The 18,416-nt window shown below is 41.5% G+C and overlaps 1 long non-coding RNA gene across 1 annotated transcript in view; it reads left to right on the top strand.

The window, feature by feature from the left end:
- Positions 1 to 1,757, top strand: part of LOC109244180 — a 3,248-nt gene extending 1,491 nt beyond the window's left edge. Inside the window, exon 3 of the long non-coding RNA XR_002070675.1 lies at positions 1,352 to 1,757. This is a non-coding gene — a long non-coding RNA (uncharacterized LOC109244180). The remainder of the gene's footprint in view (positions 1 to 1,351) is intronic.
- Positions 1,758 to 18,416: the final 16,659 nt, after the last annotated feature.

Genomic DNA, 18,416 nt, shown 5'->3' with positions numbered 1-18,416 from the left:
TGTTAAGTTTGTATAGTTTTTTTATTTTTAAAAGGGTAACGTCATTCTATTCTTTATTAGGATGTTGTCATGTGTATACCTTTTCTAATGCCAGGTATTCTATAATTACAGTATCTCATGGATTGTGGATTCTTTTCTTCTAATAAAATTTGATGTGTTATCTAAGTGAACTTCATTAATCCAAATCAAACATATCTAACTTCAATACATGTTCACTTAGCATTACTCATACACACTGAATGATGTTTTTTCCCTTTTCTTCTTATGTAGCACTTACATTGTAGGTAGTATTATTGCATATATTGCAACATATGCAGATATATTATAGGTAGTAATATCGCCTACATTAATCAGTCTTGTTATTAACTTATTCATCTGAGTACCAACTTGGTTCTGGCAAACTTACTAATTTCTCATGTTTATGTGTGACTCTTGCCTTGATCATAAACAAAAGTATGAACAATCTGACCATACTTTTTCTTTTTTTGAGAAAGAATACTTTATCATCAATATTTATTTATCAAATAAACCTTCTATTGACAACATATAGTACTACTCACTATAAACCTATTTCTATGCAGTTGTTGCCTTGGTCGTGAACAGAAGTATGAACAACCTAACTATACTTTTTCTTTTGTGGAGAAAGAATACTTTATCATCAATATTTGTGTATCAAATAAGAACCTTCTATAACATTTAACTGGGGTACGGTTACAATGACAACATATGGTACTACTCACTATAAAACTATTTATGTGCAGTTGTTGCCCTTGGTTGTGAACAGAAGTATAAGCAATCTGTGTGTACTTTTTCTTTTGTTGAGAAAGCATCAATATTTGTGTATCAAATAAAAATCTTCTATGGCATTTTCAGAGACATGGTTACACTAACAATATATAGTAATACTCACTAAAACTACGTTTCTACTAAACTTCTATCTTTGTAAACTAAGCTACTGGATAACTAATGAAGACATTTTGTGATTGCTGATAAAATATTGTGGATTTTATGCAATACCTCTTCCTACAATAGAACTTCATAGAATAATCTGAAAAGGGATAATGATGGCAACTACTCTGTTAGCGCTTGCTATAAGCTTTTAACCTTAAGCCCTCCTCTCACACAACTGGCAATTGAACTTATATGGAAATGTATATAGGCTCATTACTTCTAGCCCTCCTCTCCATATTTATTGGTTTTATTTGAACAACATTGTGCAAGATTGTCTGACAAAAGGTTACACCTTATGTAATAGATTTTAACTTCGCTCCAGTAACTTAGAAGACATACGTTTTTCTTTACATTGTCCCATAGCTACTTAAGAATGCAAGTGTTCTATGTATGTTTGTAGTTAAATGGAATCATGCATGGTGATCTAAGAGGCGCTACCATCAGCTTCGGAAGGAAGATAGGAACACAAGGCTGTTTCGAATACGGTACTTGCTTGAATAATATGGACAAGCTAAAAGAAAGAAACTACTGATGTTCTGAAGATGCATCTGCGATATACACACGAGAATGCAAATACAGATTTGAAGATGCATCTGTGATATACACACGAGGGCGCAAATGTCTGCACCTTTTAACTTTTAGACTAACTTACAAGATGTATATAACTTACTACATAGCATTTGGTGTTAATTAACAAAGTTGACCACTTATCCTAAATTCTGTTGTTCAAGTGTTGGTCGTTGGGCCTGTGCTCTGCACGGGCAGCCAGCATCTAGTAATACTAATAATTGGCACCTTGAAGGTTTTAAAGTTCTTTAAATTTAGTTTGGAGTAGGTTTTGATGTTATCGAGGTCCGTTTGAAAATCCGAGCCTGAGAATAGTTCCGTATGGTAATTTAAGACTTGCATGCAAAACTTAGTGTCATTCCGAGTAGTTTAAGTATGTTTCGGTGCATTCAGAGTAAGTTGGAAGAATTTGAAGCTCATAAGTTGATCCTATTGGTTTTGGGTTGCAATTTTTAGTTTTGATATTGTTTTCTGCATTCCGAGGGTGAGGGCGCAAGTGAGTCCGTTTTATGATTTTCAAACTTGTTGCTTGTTGGTATGTTTGGACGGAGCCTCGGGGGGCCCGGATGCCATTCGGACGATGCACAGATTAAGTTAGGACTCAAAAGGGCTGCTGGTGCACCAGTTCTGGTGTGCCCGCACCTGCGAGCTTTTGGCCGCAGGTGTGAGCCCGCAGATGCGTGATTTTGGCCGCAAAAGCAGAGAGGCGTACGCAGGAGAGAGCTCGCTTCTACTATGAGTAGCCGCATAAGCGAGACTGCAAAAGCGCGATCCCGTCCGCAGATGAGACCAGCGCTCGGCCTGGGAAACTCCGCAGAAGCGGGCCTAGTTTCGCAGAAGCGGTACCGCAAATGTAGCCTAGTGGCCGCAGATGCGGAAGTACCGGAGGCAGAAAGCTTCATTTATCACGGGACTTAAGCCATTTCTAACCCAGTTCTCTCATTTTTTTTGGGCGATTTTGGAGCTTCTTGACATGGGTTTTCATCTAGCACTTTTAGGTAAGTAATTTTTATACAATATTAGTTTAAAACATAGATTTTGGGTAGATTGCAGCATATAAAATTATTGAAAATCATGGGTTTAGATGAAAAACCTAGGTTTTGATAAAAATGGTTTAACCACGAAAATGGTCATGGAATTGAGTGAAAGTTATATATTTGAGTTCGTGAGGTTATGAGTATCAACTTTCTTCGAAAATTTCCGGAATCCGGGCACGCTGGGGGTGAATTTTAGGAATCTTCCAATTTGGGTTGGATAATTACTCTAATAGTTAAATTATGAACTTTTGATCATTTGTATTGATTAATTTATATAACATTTGACTAGTTTAGAGTCATTTGGCACCAAGTTGAGGATTTAAAGCATATTTGTGGATCGTAAGTGAACTTGAGAACGAGGTAAGTCTCTTGCCTAACCTTGTAAGAGGGAACTCATCCCCTTAGGTGTGCTTTGTTGTAAATTACTTGTGTGGGGAGCTACGTACGCACTTGGTACGTAGTCCGTGCATAGATATATTCCATGTGATGTCCGGGTAGTCTTAGATTTACATAATGTTTTGTTGGCACCGTTATTTGATTATGCATATTAATCTATCTATCTATATTATTATAAAAGCATGAATACAATGTCGGTTTACAAAAATAACCTTATAATATTAAGCATAATAACTCATAATAAAAGGACATAATCGGAATTTTAGATAGCTAGCCTTATAATCCTATTAGCTTTAGGACATAATACTACATGTTAGAAATCATACATGATTACCTTTAGGAATCCTATTAGTATAATTACTTTCGGGCTGTCTAATTCATATAAAACTGAACAATTAAATATCTTAGTCATCAATCCTATTACTTTTAGGATATACATCTTAGAATTCCTATTACCAATTTAATTTGAAAACGTATTATAATGTCCTATTACAAATTTAATTTGATTGTATTATTTGTCCAAATTCATTTTGAAAAATGAGAGCTTATATTATTATAAAAGCATAAATATAATATTAATATATCAAAATAGCTCTAAAATATTAAACGAAAGAACTCATAGAGAGAAGACATAACTGCAATAACCTATTTTTTTGGATAACATTACCTTCTATGCTAATTTTTACTAATATTTACAATTTTAAAATAAATAAAATCTTGTCTATTTGTCACGACCAAATTTCATTACAGGTCGTAATGGCGCCCAACACCGTTGTCAGGCAAGCCAACCCGAAGATATTAGTGTGTTCTCATTTTTTTACTTTACCCAAACTACTCTAGCATTTTCTTAGCTTGAATTGAAAACAAGTGATAATTAGCATCATAAAGTAATAGATATACAACCCAAAAGAATAGTCTACCAACGTGTGTGCCAAGACCTGGTGTCACAAGTATATGGTCATATAGTAGAATATACAAAAGAATAAATCTATCCTACGACCTGGAACAGAATAGACAGTCAAAAACAAACAGAGACTCCATCATCCTGCTGAACGGCATAGGAAGGGAGCAGCTCACCGCGGAGTCTCGGCCTACTATCAAGGATGCGCACAAGACGGATAGCCAGATGTACCTGCCTCAGATCATGTACATTTAAGTACAGAAGCGTAGTATGAGTACATAAACAATATGTACCCAGTAAGTATCCAGTCTAATCTCGAAGAAGTAGTGACGAGGGGTCGACATGACACTTACTAGGGTCAAATAATATAAGGAAGTGTTATGCTAAGCATGGATAACATAAATAATTAACAATTTATAGCAAGAAGTGATAGGTTCTTTCCTAGATGATACCACAGATAACCATTTACATTTCGGGGCATTTAACACAGTTCAAATCACAGAATGTACCTAGCAAGAAGCATGCGTAAGTAATGCCGAGGTCGTACGGCCCGATCCAACATAAAAATAAAGTGTGCACTGTCGGAGGGTCGAACGGCGTGAACCATAGATGAATAGACAGTCAAAAACAAAGAGAGACTCCATCATGCTGCTGAACGGCATAGGAAGGGAGCAACTCACCGCGGAGTCTCGGCCTACTATCAAGGATAGGCACCAGACGGATAGCCAGATATACCTGCCTCAGATCCTGTACATTTAAGGGTGGCAAGTGGGCCGGTTAGGCCCGGGCCCGGCCCGGGCCCGCGAGCCCATATGGGTAGTGGGCCTAAACGGGGGCCCGGGCCCGCGAGCCCATATGGGTAGTGGGCCTAAACGGGCCTACCCGTTTAAGCTCGGGACCAGGGGGTTTGAGGCCCAAGTGGGCCGGTTCAAAGAATATGCCCCTTAGGACAGGGAACGTTTGGGCCCGGGACCGGCTCCTAATTTGGCCGGTTCAACCAGTCCCAAACGGTCCTAAATGGGCCCAAAGGCTAAATTTAAAAAAAAAAATCTCTTTTAAAAATATGACCGTTGCACCTTTAAAAAATAGCCGTTATGGCTGCCAAAATAGTCGTTGGCTATTTATAAAATAGCCATTTAACTCCCCCCCCCCCCCTCCAACTTGTTTTAACTTTACAATTACACTTTTTCCCTATTTTCAACTATAAATACCCCCTCATTCTTTCATTTTTCTTCACCAAATCATCAATCTCTCTCAATATCTCTCTAATTTTCTTCTAAAATTGGTTACTTTGTTATTGCTACTTGTGTGAAAATTTGTGAAGTTGGTGAATTAAATTATTCAAGTCTTCAAGTCTTCAACGATAATTAATTTCAACAAGTTGTTTGTCAATTCGGTAAACTCGTTCCAACTCTTTAGTTTTAATATTATGCTTTTGTTTGTTTTATTTAATTACTTTGTATAATTATAATTAAGATGGCATATTCCTTAAAAAAATGTTTAGTAAAAATAAGGGAAAATCCAAGAATGGTGAATCTAGTGGCCAATCTATTCCTCCTCTAATTCCCCGGCCTCCCCTACCCAAACCCCATACCCGCCCTCCACCTGCTCCTATTCTTGATAGTGATAATACTTTATTACAATTTACGGGGAGTCAATATGTGCATAATGTCGGTTGTGGTGAACGCTTAGATGATGAATATATGAACAAACTTTATGGTAATCCAACTATAGGTGAAGAAGATGAGCAGGAAATATATTTAGATGAAACGCAGCCGGATGATGATACACCCACTAGTCCTGTTACTCAAGTTAACCCAACTAATCCAAATGATGCCCCGGTTGACCCCCCAGTTACTACCCCTACTTTTTCTAGACAACCTTCTAAACGGGCCGAAACATCTCTTATTTGGCCATTTTTTATTCAAATAAGAGAAAAAAATAAAGCTAAGTGTAAAACTTGTGGCAAAGAATTAGCCTTTAACTATGTTGAGCGGGGGGAGGGGGGACGGGAAGTTTGAGGAGACACATAATGATACACCCTCAAGATAAAGCTAAGTTTTTTCAAATGAAAGCTGCGGCCGGGGGAGGGGGGCAAGTCCAACTAGTCAGCCTGACCCTAGTACCGGGTCAAATCAATTTCAACCGGGAATTTAACACTGTTATCGGTGGTATTTTATATTATGACCCAAGAAAAGATAGGGAAGAATTGGCAAAAATGGTTACTGTTATGTGATTACCCTACAGTTTTCGGTCTAACCCCCACTTTGTGCATTATATTAGAAAAGTTTTTAATCCTACTTATAAAGGATGGCCTCGCACAACCGTAAAGAGTGATATTTATAAATATAAACATGAATATGAACAATATTTGCGCTATTTATTTACTCATATTAATTGTCGTGTTGCTATTACCACTGATATTGGTAGAAGTAGTAATGACTGTGATTATCTTACTGTTACAAGTCATTGGAGTGATGAGGACTGGATAATGCAAAAGCGCATTATTGCTTATAGAATAATTAATTCACGTCACACAGGGCAGTTTATTTCTAGCACTATTACGGATATTTGTAGATGTTTTTGCATTAGTGATAAAATAATGTCAATTTCAATGGATAATGCTACTAGTAACGCTAATGTTGTAGCCTTGCTTACCACTACACTAAATCCTGTATTTAGTAACATTTTTCATGTTAGATGTATTTGTCATATTTACCATTTAATTGTGGGTGATGGTATGAAAATTTTAAATGTTGAAATTGAAAAGGTTAAAATGGCTCTTAACTGGCTTTTTTATTCAAACCGTAGAAGTAGAATTAGAGAATATTTTAAAAGATGCGATGAGTTTGGCCTAAGAGAAAAGAAAGGTTCCTAAAGCTTGTCCAACTAGATGGAATTACATGTATGAAAGTTTAGTTGTTGCATATGAATATAGAAACCCCATAAACTCAACGTTTAATACTCATGTAAGTGATGATGATGAGCACCTTACAAATGTGGATTAGGCTAATGTTAAAATGCTTGTAGATTTTTTTAGAAAGCTATCATATTGCTACAAATGAATTTTTCGAGTAATATTATCCTACTATTTCGAACTGTTTAGTTTATCTTGCAGATCTTGCAAATTTGTTTGCTCATTTTTCAGAGGGTGGGGAAATTTATGAAGTAGCTATTGATTCTATGAAAGAAATTTAAAAAAAAAATTCCTATTCACCCTATTTATGGTATTGCTGCCTTGTTAAATCCTACTATGAAATTAGGTGGTCCACAATATTGGTATCGATCTATTTATAATGGTTTAGCACTTGCACCTGAGGAGTTTTCTACACTTTCGGACGCACAAGCCTCAATTAAAATAAATGCTCTAACTATTTATAGTGCTTATCAAATTGCACTAGATAATGCTAGACTAGATATTCCAACTCCTTCTTCTTCTAGTTCTCAATCATCTAAAAGAACTGCAGGAGTAAGATCACTTACTTCTTGGACCGAGTTCAGGGGTTCTCAAGGTTGTACCACTAGTGATTGTTCACAACTAAATGAGCTTGAAGTTTATTTGTCACAGGGACTTGAGCAGGAGAATCGTGACGCCTCATTTAATCTTTTGGAATGGTGGAAGGGAAAAGAAAAACACTTTCCGGTCCTTTCAAGGATGGCCCGAGACATTTTAACCATTCAAGCTTCAACAGTGGCATCGGAGAGCGCTTTCAGTCAAGCAAGACTACAACTCGGTGATTATAGAGCGTCTATGAGGGAGGGCTTGGAAAAATCAGTACTTTTCAGAGATTGGATCCGTTCGGAACGAAGAAATTTTGGACTTGCTGAATCACAACCAGAGGTAGACGAAGCTTGCGAAGAAATGCTAGCCGAACTTGCGGAGGAAGCAGCTTCGTCCGGAAGCGGTGATGAACAAGCTTCTTTTCCACCACCACCAACGGAAATTCCTCCGAACCTTGATGGATTTATGAAATTTGTAAGAGATACCATGTAAAATTAATATGTAACTTGTATTTCGGCACATCTTGATTAGTTTCTTTTTCTTCTCAATGGTGGTATTAGCACATTGGTTGTACTCATTCCATTTGGGGGGAGGGGGTGGAAGCTAAGAAAGATTGGGCCATGTTTTCTTAATGTTATAATAATAAATTATAACGCATTCCTTTGAATATCTTTTTACAATATTTTGTGTTTTAAATTTGAATNGGGAGGGGGGGTGGAAGCTAAGAAAGATTGGGCCATGTGTTTCTTGTGTTTTAAATTTGAATTAAAAATTTTTAAGTCACAATTATATAATATAATTTACAAAAAAATTCCTTTGATAAAAAATTTGAACAAATAAATAGCCCCACATATATTTTATATATACTATATCTATATCTTATATATATATATATATAAGCGATGTATAAAGTATATATATATATATATATATTTAAAGATATAGATATAGTATATATAATATATATAAGCTATATAATTTACAAGATATTGCCTTAGATAAAAAAAAATTTAAAAAAAATAGTCAAGGCTCATTTAGGCCCGTTTAGGACCGGGCCCGGCCCACATAGCCCGGGACCATTACTACACGATCCTGGTCTGGTTACACCCAAAAGCCCATAAAGCTCGGGTCCGTTTAAGCCTGGCCCACAAAGACCGGGTCCGTTTAAGCCCGGACCGCAAAGCCCGTTTGGGGCCGGGGCCGGGCCGTTTGCCATCCTTATGTACAATTAAGTACAGAAGCGTAGTATGAGTACATAAACAATATGTACCCAGTAAGTATCCAGTCTAATCTCGAAGAAGTGTTAACTTCTCTTTAAATGGTCAAGAAAATGATGTTCCTCTTTATAAATTCATTTACCACATTCAACATGATTTAAGCAATCCACATTGACAATAAAGTTACAAGAATAGCACATAAAGCATACTTTTGGGTCCTAGACCCGGACTTAAGCATAATAGTTGCTACGCACGGACTCTCGTCACCTTGTGCGTACGTAGCCCCAACAGTTAGTGGCAATTATTCTTTTATTTCACCTATGGGGATAATTCCCTCTTACAAGGTTAGAAAGGAGACTCACCTCGCTTTACGGTCTAATTTCCGGTCCAAGCTTAAGCCCAAACCGTCAATTTGGTGCCAAATACTCCAAGACTATCCAAATAGCATAGAAACCAATTAATATAGGCTTAAAAGTTCATATCCCAACCGAGGTTGTTACGAGTGTGGATATCCGGGTCACATGAAGAGGACCTGCCCTATACTTCGGGGCAAGGCAGTACAGTAGGGTCAGCATCCCATAATTGCAGCACCGGTTGCCCAGCCTCCCAAAGGTGGGGAATAGATGGGTAGGGGACGTCCTATAGGTGGAGGCCAGATAGGGAGATGTCAGCCAGCTACTACTCAGTCAGGTGGAGGTCAGCCAACCGGTGCTCCAGCCAAATTCTATGCCTTCCCGGCCAGACCAGATGCATTGGCCTCAGATGCCGTTATCACATGTATTATTTCCGTCTGCTGTAGGGATGCTTTTGTGCTATTTGATCTAGGGTCTACCTATTCATATGTGTCATCTCTGTTTGCTCATTTCCTGGATATTCCTCGTGAGCCTTTGGGTACTCCTGTTCGTGTGTCCACTCCTATGGGCGATTCTGTGGTTGTGGATCGTATCTACCAGTCCTGTGTGGTCACATTCTGTGGTTTTGAGACTAGGGCAGATCTCCTATTGCTTGATATGACCGACTTTGAGGTCATACTGGGCATGGATTGGTTATCTCCATATCACGCCATCCTAGATTGCCATGCCAAGACTGTCACATTAGCGATGCTAGAGTTGTCAAGGTTGGAGTGGAAGGGTTCCTCAGTTGATACACCTAGTTGGGTTATCTCTTTTCTGAAGGCTCGACGTATGGTCGAGAAGGGCTGCTTAGCTTATCTAGCTTATGTTTGGGACACCGCCGTAGAGTTTCTGACGATTGATTCAGTCCCAATAGTCTGGGAGTTCGTCGATGTGTTTCTTTCTGACCTTCCTGGCATGCCACCGGATCGTGATATTAATTTCAGTATTGATTTGGCTCGAGGCACCCAGCCTATATCTATTCCACCGTACCGTATGGCTCCGAAAGAGCTGAATGAGTTGAAGGAGCAGCTTGAGGAGTTGTTAGTAAAGGGGTTTGTTAGACCAAGTGTGTCACCTTGGGGTGCACCGGTGTTGTTTGTAAAGAAGAAGGATGGGACCATGCGGATGTGCATTGATTATCGCCAATTGAACAAGGCTACCATCAAGAACAAGTACCCGTTGCCACGCATAGATGATTTGTTCAACCAGTTGCAGGGTGATAGGGTGTTCTCTAAGATTGATTTGAGGTCAGGGTACCATCAGTTGAAGATTCGGGACTCAGATGTTCTGAAGAATGCTTTCTGTACTAGATATGGTCATTATGAGTTTCTGGTGATGTCCTTTGGCTTGACTAATGCCCCGGCAGCGTTTATGGACTTGATGAATAGGGTGTTCAGACCTTATATTGATTCCTTTGTTATCGTCTTCATTGACGACATCTTGATATACTCACGTAGCCTAGGGGAGCATGAGCAGCATTTGAGAGTAGTGTTTCAGACCTGCGAGAGCAGAAGCTATACGCTAAGTTCTCCAAGTGTGAGTTTTGGCTAGAGTCAGTGGCATTCTTGGGGCATATATTCAGGAGAGGGTATTAAGGTGGATCCCAAGAAGATTGAGGCAGTTCAGAGTTGGCTACGTCCTACTTCAGTGACCGAGATAAGGAGTTTCCTGGGTCTAGCAGGTTATTACCGCCGATTCGTGCAGGGTTTTTCATCTATTGCATCACCTCTGACTAGATTGACCCAGAAGAGTGCTCCTTTTCGTTGGTCCGATGAATGTGAGGCGAGCTTTCAGAAGCTCAAGACGGCCTTGACTACAACACCAGTTGTAGTGTTGCCTTCCGGTTTGGGGATGTATACGGTATATTGCGATGCCTCACGCGTTGGCTTGGGATGTGTATTGATGCAGGAGGGGAGAGTTATTGTATATGCTTCACGTCAGCTGAAGATGCATGAGAAGAATTACCCTGTGCATGACCTAGAGTTTGCAGCGATTGTTCATGCTCTTAAGATATGAAGGCATCATCTGTACGGGGTGTCGTGTGAGGTTTATACTGATCATCGCAGCTTACAGCATTTGTTCAAACAAAGGGACCTTAATTTGAGGCAGCGTAGGTGGCTTGAGTTACTAAAGGATTATGACATCACCATTCTTTATCATTCGGGCAAGGCAAATGTGGTCGCAGATGCCTTGAGTAGGAAAGCAGAGAGTATGGGTAGCTTGGCATTCATTTCAGCGGAGGAGAGGCCACTAGCTTTGGACATTCAGTCCTTGGCTAACAGACTTGTGAGGTTGGACATTTCAGAGCCCAGCCGAGTCCTTGCGTGTGTTGTTGCTCAGTCTTCATTGTTGTGGCAGATCAAGGCCCGGCAGTTCGATAATCCGCATTTGGCAGTTCTCAGGGAGACGGTGCTACAGGGTAGTGCCAAGGAGGTTTCTATGGGCGAGGATGGTGTTCTGCGACTCCAGGGTCGCCTATGTGTTCCTAATGTCAATGACTTAAGAGAGGATTCTGGAAGAGGCACAGAGTTCACGCTATTCTATCCATCCGGGTGCTACAAAGATGTATCGTGACTTGAGGCAGCATTACTGGTGGCGGCGGATGAAGAAGGACATCGTTAAGTATGTGGCTAGGTGTTTGAATTGCCAGCAGGTTAAGTATGAGCACCAGAGGCCAGGCGGTCTACTACAGCAGATGCCTATACCAGAGTGAAAGTGGGAGTGCATTACTATGGACTTCGTAGTTGGGTTGCCGCGGACATTGCGGAAGTTTGACGCAGTTTGGGTCACTGTCGACAGGTTAACCAAGTCGGCACACTTCATTCCGATAGTGACTACTTATACTTCAGAGAGGTTGGCACAGATCTACATTCGGGAGATAGTTCGGTTGCACGGTGTGCCCGTTTCCATCATCTTAGATAGAGGCCCTCAGTTCACTTTGTATTTCTGGATAGCCGTTCAGAGTGAGTTGGGGACCCGTGTGGAGCTCAGCACAACATTCCATCCTCAGACCGACGGACAGTCGGAGCGGACAGTTCAGATTTTTGAGGACATGCTTAGAGCATGTGTGATTGACTTTGGAGGACAATGGGATCAGTTCTTGCGCCGAGTTTGCTTACAACAATTGTTACCAATATAGCATCGAGATGGCCCCATTTGAGGCTTTATACGGTCGGCGATGTCGTTCTCCTATCGGGTGGTTTGAGCCCGGTGAGGCTAAGTTGTATGGTACAGATTTGGTGAGATATGCCTTGGAGAAGGTAAAGTTGATTTAATAAATACTTCACACAACTCAGTCCAGACAGAAGAGTTACGCGGATTAGAAGGCGCGTGATGTATCATTCATGGTCGGCGAGAAGGTCCTCTTGAAAGTTTCGCCGATGAAGGGTATATGAGAATCGGGAAGAAGGGCAAGTTGAGCCCAAGGTTTATTGGTCCATTCGAGGTGTTGAGGCGAGTTGGGGAGGTTTCTTATGGGCTTGCTTTACCTCCCAGCTTATCGGGAGTTCATCCAGTTTTTCACGTGTCTATGCTTCGGAGGTATCACGCCGACTTGTCTCATGTGTTAGACTTCAGTACTATTCAGCTGGATGAGAGTTTGGGTTATGAGGAGGAGCCAGTTGCCATTATTGATAGGCAGGATCGCCAGTTGAGATCCAAGAGGGTTTCCACGGTAAAGGTCCAGTGGAGGGGCCAACCAGTCGAGGAGGCAACTTGGGAGTCCGAGGAGGACATGCGGAGCAGATATCCCCATCTTTTCCCTAGCTCAAGTTCTTTTCTATGTCCGTTCGAGGACGAACGTTTATTTAAGAGGTGGAGAATGTAACGACCCGACTGGTCGTTTTGCCTTCTAGAACCCCGTTCCCCTAAATAAGACTTCTTGTACTTGCTTTAACTGATTTCCGACTTGCGGGGATTGTTGGTTCGGGATTTTGGAAGAGCTTGGATTGAAATCGGAACACTTGATCCCTTAAGGTTGGCTTAAAAGGCTAAGTTTGACTTTGGTCAACATTTTTAGTAAACGGACCCGGACTTGTGTTTTGACGGTCCCGGAGGGTCCGTAGTAAAATATAGGACCTGGGTCTATGCCCGGAATTGAATTCCGAGGTCCCTAGCCCGAGTAATGAATTTTTGTTAAAAATTGTTAAATTGAAATTCTAAGGATTTAAAGAAATTGAATAATGTTTGATCATGTTGATATCGGACCCGTATGTTGGTTCCGGAGCCCGGTACAGGTCCAATATAACATTTAAGTCTTGTCTGTGAAATTTGGTGCGAAATGGGATTGATTCGACGTGATTCAGACGTACGGTTGTAAAAATAGGAATTTTGAATGTTCTTAAGGATTTCATGCGTTTTGGAGTTGAATCCGTAGTTTAGATGTTATTTCGGCGATTCGATCCCTTGAGCAAGTTTGTACAATGTTGTTGGACTTGTGTGAGTATTCGGAGTGGAGCCCCGAGGGCTCGGGTGAGTTTCGAGCATGGGTTGGGGGTGAAAAACAACCCAGTTTTCTGGTGTTTCTGAGCAAAGTTGCAGGTCTCGCAAATGCGAGGAATGTTCGCAATTGCGAACCTCGCATTTGCGAGGAAAGCATCGCATTTGCGATGAAGCCAGGCTGGGGGCAGTGGTCGCATTTGCGACGTTTTCTTCGCATTTGTGAACCCAGCAAGGTCCGCATTTGCGGCCCCACTATCGCATTTGCGATCAAGGCAGAGGAAGGCCCAGTTCGCATTTACGAGTTTTGTCGCAATTGCAACTTCGCATTTGCGAACCTGATGTCGCAAATGCGAAATCAGAGGCCTGGACACAGCTTTTAAAAACGGGACTTAGGCCATTTATTTCATTTTACTTCTACACTTGGGCGATTTGGGAGCTTTCAAAGAGGGGATTTCAACCTAGCATTGTAAGGTAAGTTATTTCTACTTAATGTGAGTTTAATATTAGGGTTTTTGGGTAGATTAACACACAAAAATTAGTAAAAATCATGAGATTTGAGTACAACCTAGAGTTTTGATAAAAACAAGATTTAACCACGAAATTTGTCATGGAATAAAGTAAAAATCATGCATTATTGATCCTTAGGTTATGGGTAACAACTTTCTTCAAAAATTTTCGGATTCCGGGCATGTGGGCCCGGGGTCGAATTTTAGGAATCTTGTAATTTGGATTGGGGAATCACCCTAATGGTTGGGATATGAACTTTTAAGCCTATATTAATTGGTTTCTATGCTATTTGGATAGTCTTGGAGTGTTTGGCACCAAATTGAGAGTTTGGGCTTAAACTTGGACCGGAAAGTAGGTCGTGAAGCGAGGTGAGTCTCCTTTCTAACCTTGTAAGAGGGAATTATCCCCATAGGTGAAATAAATGAATAATTGCCACTAAATGCTGGGGCTACGTACGCACAAGGTGACGAGAGTCCGTGCATAGCCACTATTATGCTTAAGTCCGGTAGTCTAGGATCCAAAAGTATGCATTATGTGCTATTCTTGTAACTTTATTGTCAATTTGGATTGCTTAAATCATGTTGAATGTGGTAAATGAATTTATAAAGATGAACATCATTTTATTGACCATCTAAAGAAAGTTGACATTTCTTTGAATAATTGCTTCTCTGATAAATTCCTGCTTGAGTGTTTGTTGTGTTTAATTATATTTGAACGCATCGCATGTATGATTCGCGAGCGGGGTAATAGATGCATCTATGGTTCGCGCTGTTCGACCCTCTGGCAGTGCACACTTTATTTTTATGTTGGATCGAGCCGTACGACCTCGGCATTTCTTACGCATGCTTCTTGCTCGGTACATTCTGTGATTTGAACTGTGTTAAATGCCCCGAAATGTAAATGGTTTTTTGTGGTATCATCTAGGAAAGAACCTATCACTTCTTGCTATAAATTGTTAATTATTTATGTCATCCATGCTTAGCATAGCACTTCCTTATATTATTTTACCCTAGTAAGTGTCAAGTCGACCCATCGTCACTACTTCTTCGAGATTAGACTGGATACTTACTGGGTACATATGGTTTAGGTACTCATACTACGCTTCTATACTTAAATGTACAGGATCTAAGGCAGGTACATCTGGCTATCTGTCTGGTGTGCATCCTTGATAGTAGGCCGAGACTCCGCGGTGAGCTGCTCCCTTCCTATGCCGTTCAGCAGCATGATGGAGTCTCTCTTTGTTTTTGACTGTCTATTCTGTTCCAGGCAGTAGGATAGATTTATTCTTTTGTATATTCTACTAGATGCCCATATACTTGTGACACCAGGTCTTGGCACACACATTGGTAGACTATTCTTTTGGGTTGTATATCTATTACTTTATGATGCTAATTATCACTTGTTTTCAATTCAAGCTAAGAAAATGCTAGAGTAGTTTGGGTAAAGCAAAAAATGAGCCATCACGACCTGTAATGAAATTGGGTCGTGGCAACATGGTATTAGAGCCAGGTCACGTAGGTCTCACAAGTCATGGGCAAACCTAATAGAGTCTTGCGGATCGGTACGGAGACGTCTGTATTTATCTTCGGGAGGCTATAGGGTGTTAGGAAACTACTCTTTATTCATTTCCTATCGTGCAGTGGTTGGTATACTCAATTTCCCTCTTCTATTCTCTCATAGATGGTGAGGACGCGCACGACAGATGTTCCAAACCCGGGAGGAGTTGCTCCCCCCCTCCCCCCCCCCCCCGATTGCTAGAGGCAGAGGCCGGGGGAGGGCACTAGCCCAAGGTAGGGGACGAGGGCATCCCAGAGTTGCCCCAGTAGCACCACCGGCAAATCCTGCGGGAGATCCTATCATTGAGGAGTAGGGCAATGTGCCCCCAGCTAACCCTACTCCGACGGACTTCATGACAACACCGGGTTTCCAGGAGGTCATGGGCCGTATGTTGCGGTTCATGGACACCATGACTCATGCTAGCTTATTTCCAGTGGATCCAGCTACATCGCAGGCGGGAGGGAGAGCACAGACCCCTACTGCTCAGGCTCCTGGTCATGCAGCTGTTGTGTATCAGACTCCGGGTGCATTACCCGCGGATGGGGCTCAGCCAGTTGCTGCAGTGGTACCCGAGCCCAGACCAGCTGCGGATGGTGACCCGCAGAAGTTATTGGACAGATGGACTAGGCTACACCCTCCTATATTCGGGGGTGAGCGTCAAGAGGATGCCCAGGATTTCATTGATAGGTGCAGGGACAAATTGCACAACATGAGGATATTGGAGTCTCATGGGGTTGACTTCACTACTTTCCAGCTGGAGGGCAGGGCCCGTAGATGGTGGCAGTCTTATGTTCTTGGCAGGCCAGCAGGTTCTCCTCCCATCACTCGGGGTCAGTTCACGCAGTTGTTCCTGGACAGGTTTATTCCCCACTCTGAGAGGGAAGAGCTGCGGTATCAGTTTGAGCAGGGCCAGATGTCCGTGATCGACTATGAGGCGAAGTTTTCTGAGTTATCCCGCCATGCATTGATGATACTTCCTACTGACGCAAGAAGGGTACGGAGGTTCGTTGCAGGGTTGCATTCTGGCATTAGGGCTAACATGGCCCGAGAGGTGGAGATGGGGACTCCTTATCAGCTAGTAGTGGAGATTGCTCGGAGGATTGAGGGCTACCGTCTGAGAGGTAGAGAGCAGGCACAGCAGGACAAGAGGGCCAATTCTCCGTAGAGTTTAGAGTTTCCCCGGCTAGGGGCAGAGGTCAGTTTGGGAAGGGTCAGCCTAGCAGGCCCCCGTATTCAGCACCACCACCTCCTCAAGGTGCCCCAGCGCGCCCCTATTTCAGCGCCATCCCAGAGAGTTCCTGCCATCCGCCAGCTATTCAGAGTTCCTCCAGTGGGTAATCAGGCCATCAGGGCCAGGCTTCCGTACAGTAGTCTATGGTGCTGGTGATTCCGCAATCCAAATTACAAGATTCCTAAAATTCGACCTCGGGCCCACGTGCCCGGAGTCCGGAAATTTTTGAAGAAAGTTGTTAGCCATAACCTAAGGATCAATAATATATGATTTTTACTTTATTCCATGACAAATTTCGTGGTTAAAGCTTGTTTTTATCAATACCCTAGGTTGTACTCAAATCTCATAATTTTTACTAATTTTTTGTGTGTTAATCTACCCAAAACTCAAGTATTAAAGTCACATTAAGTAGAAATAACTTACTTCACAATGCTAGGTTGAAATCCCCTCTTTGAAAGCTCCCAAATCGCCCAAGTGTAGAAGTGAAATGAAATAAATGGCCTAAGTCCCGTTTTTAAAAGTTGTGTCCAGGCTTTTGATGTCGCATTTGCGACATCAGGTTCGCAAATGCGAAGTCGCAATTGCGACAAAATGATCGCAAATGCAAACTGGGCCTTCCCCTACCTTGATCGCAAATGCGATAGTGGGGTCGCAAATGCGGACCCTACTGGGTTCGCAAATGAGATAAAACGTCGCAAATGTGACCGCTGCCCCCAGCCTGGCTTCATCGCAAATGCGATGATTTCCTCTCAAATGCGAGGTTCGCAATTGCGAACATTTCCTCGCATTTGCGAGACCTGCAACTTTGCCCAGAAACACTAGAAAACTGGGGTGTTTTTCACCCCCCAACCCATGCCCGAAACTCACCCGAGCCCTCGGGGCTCCACTCCGAATACTCACACAAGTCCAACAACATTGTACAAACTTGCTCGAGGGATCAAATTGTCGAAATAACATCTAAAACTATGGATCAACTCCAAAACGCATGAAATCCTTAAGAACATTCAAAATTCCTATTTTTACAACCGGACGTCCGAATCACGTCAAATAAGTCCTGTTTCTCATCAAATTTCACAGACAATACTTAAATGTTATATTAGACCTGTACCAGGCTCCAGAACCAACATACGGGCCCGATACCAACACGATCAAACATTATTCAATTTATTTAAATCCTTAGAATTTCAGTTTAATAATTTTTAAAAAAAATTCATTACTTGGGCTAGGGACCTCGAAATTCGATTTCGGGCATACACCCAGGTTCCATATTTTACTACGGACCCTCCGGGACCGTCAAAATACAAGTCCGAGTCCGTTTACTAAAAATGTTGACCAAAGTCAAACTTGGCCTTTTAAGCCAACCTTAAGGGATCAAGTGTTCCGATTTCAATCCAAACTCTTCCAAATACCGAACCAACTATCCATCCAAGTCGTAAATCAGTTAAAGCAAGTACGGGAAGTATTATTTAGGGGAACGGGGTTCTAGAAGGCAAAACGATCAGTCGGGTCGTTACACTATTAAATTCTTATTAAAAATATGTAGGAAGTATTAATAAAATCAATTGGCAGAATAGCCTAAATGGCACTTATACTTGTGCCACTTTGTCATCCCGGTCCCCAAACTTGATGAAGTTTCATCTAGACACCTCTACTCGTTCAAAAGTAATATTTTAAACCCCTCTGACCATTGACCAAGTCTATGTGGCAACTTAATC

This window comes from Nicotiana attenuata, unplaced genomic scaffold (assembly GCF_001879085.1).
Source record: "Nicotiana attenuata strain UT unplaced genomic scaffold, NIATTr2, whole genome shotgun sequence".
Classification (NCBI taxonomy): Eukaryota; Viridiplantae; Streptophyta; class Magnoliopsida; order Solanales; family Solanaceae; genus Nicotiana; species Nicotiana attenuata.
This window is presented reverse-complemented; position numbering and strand designations above follow the sequence as displayed.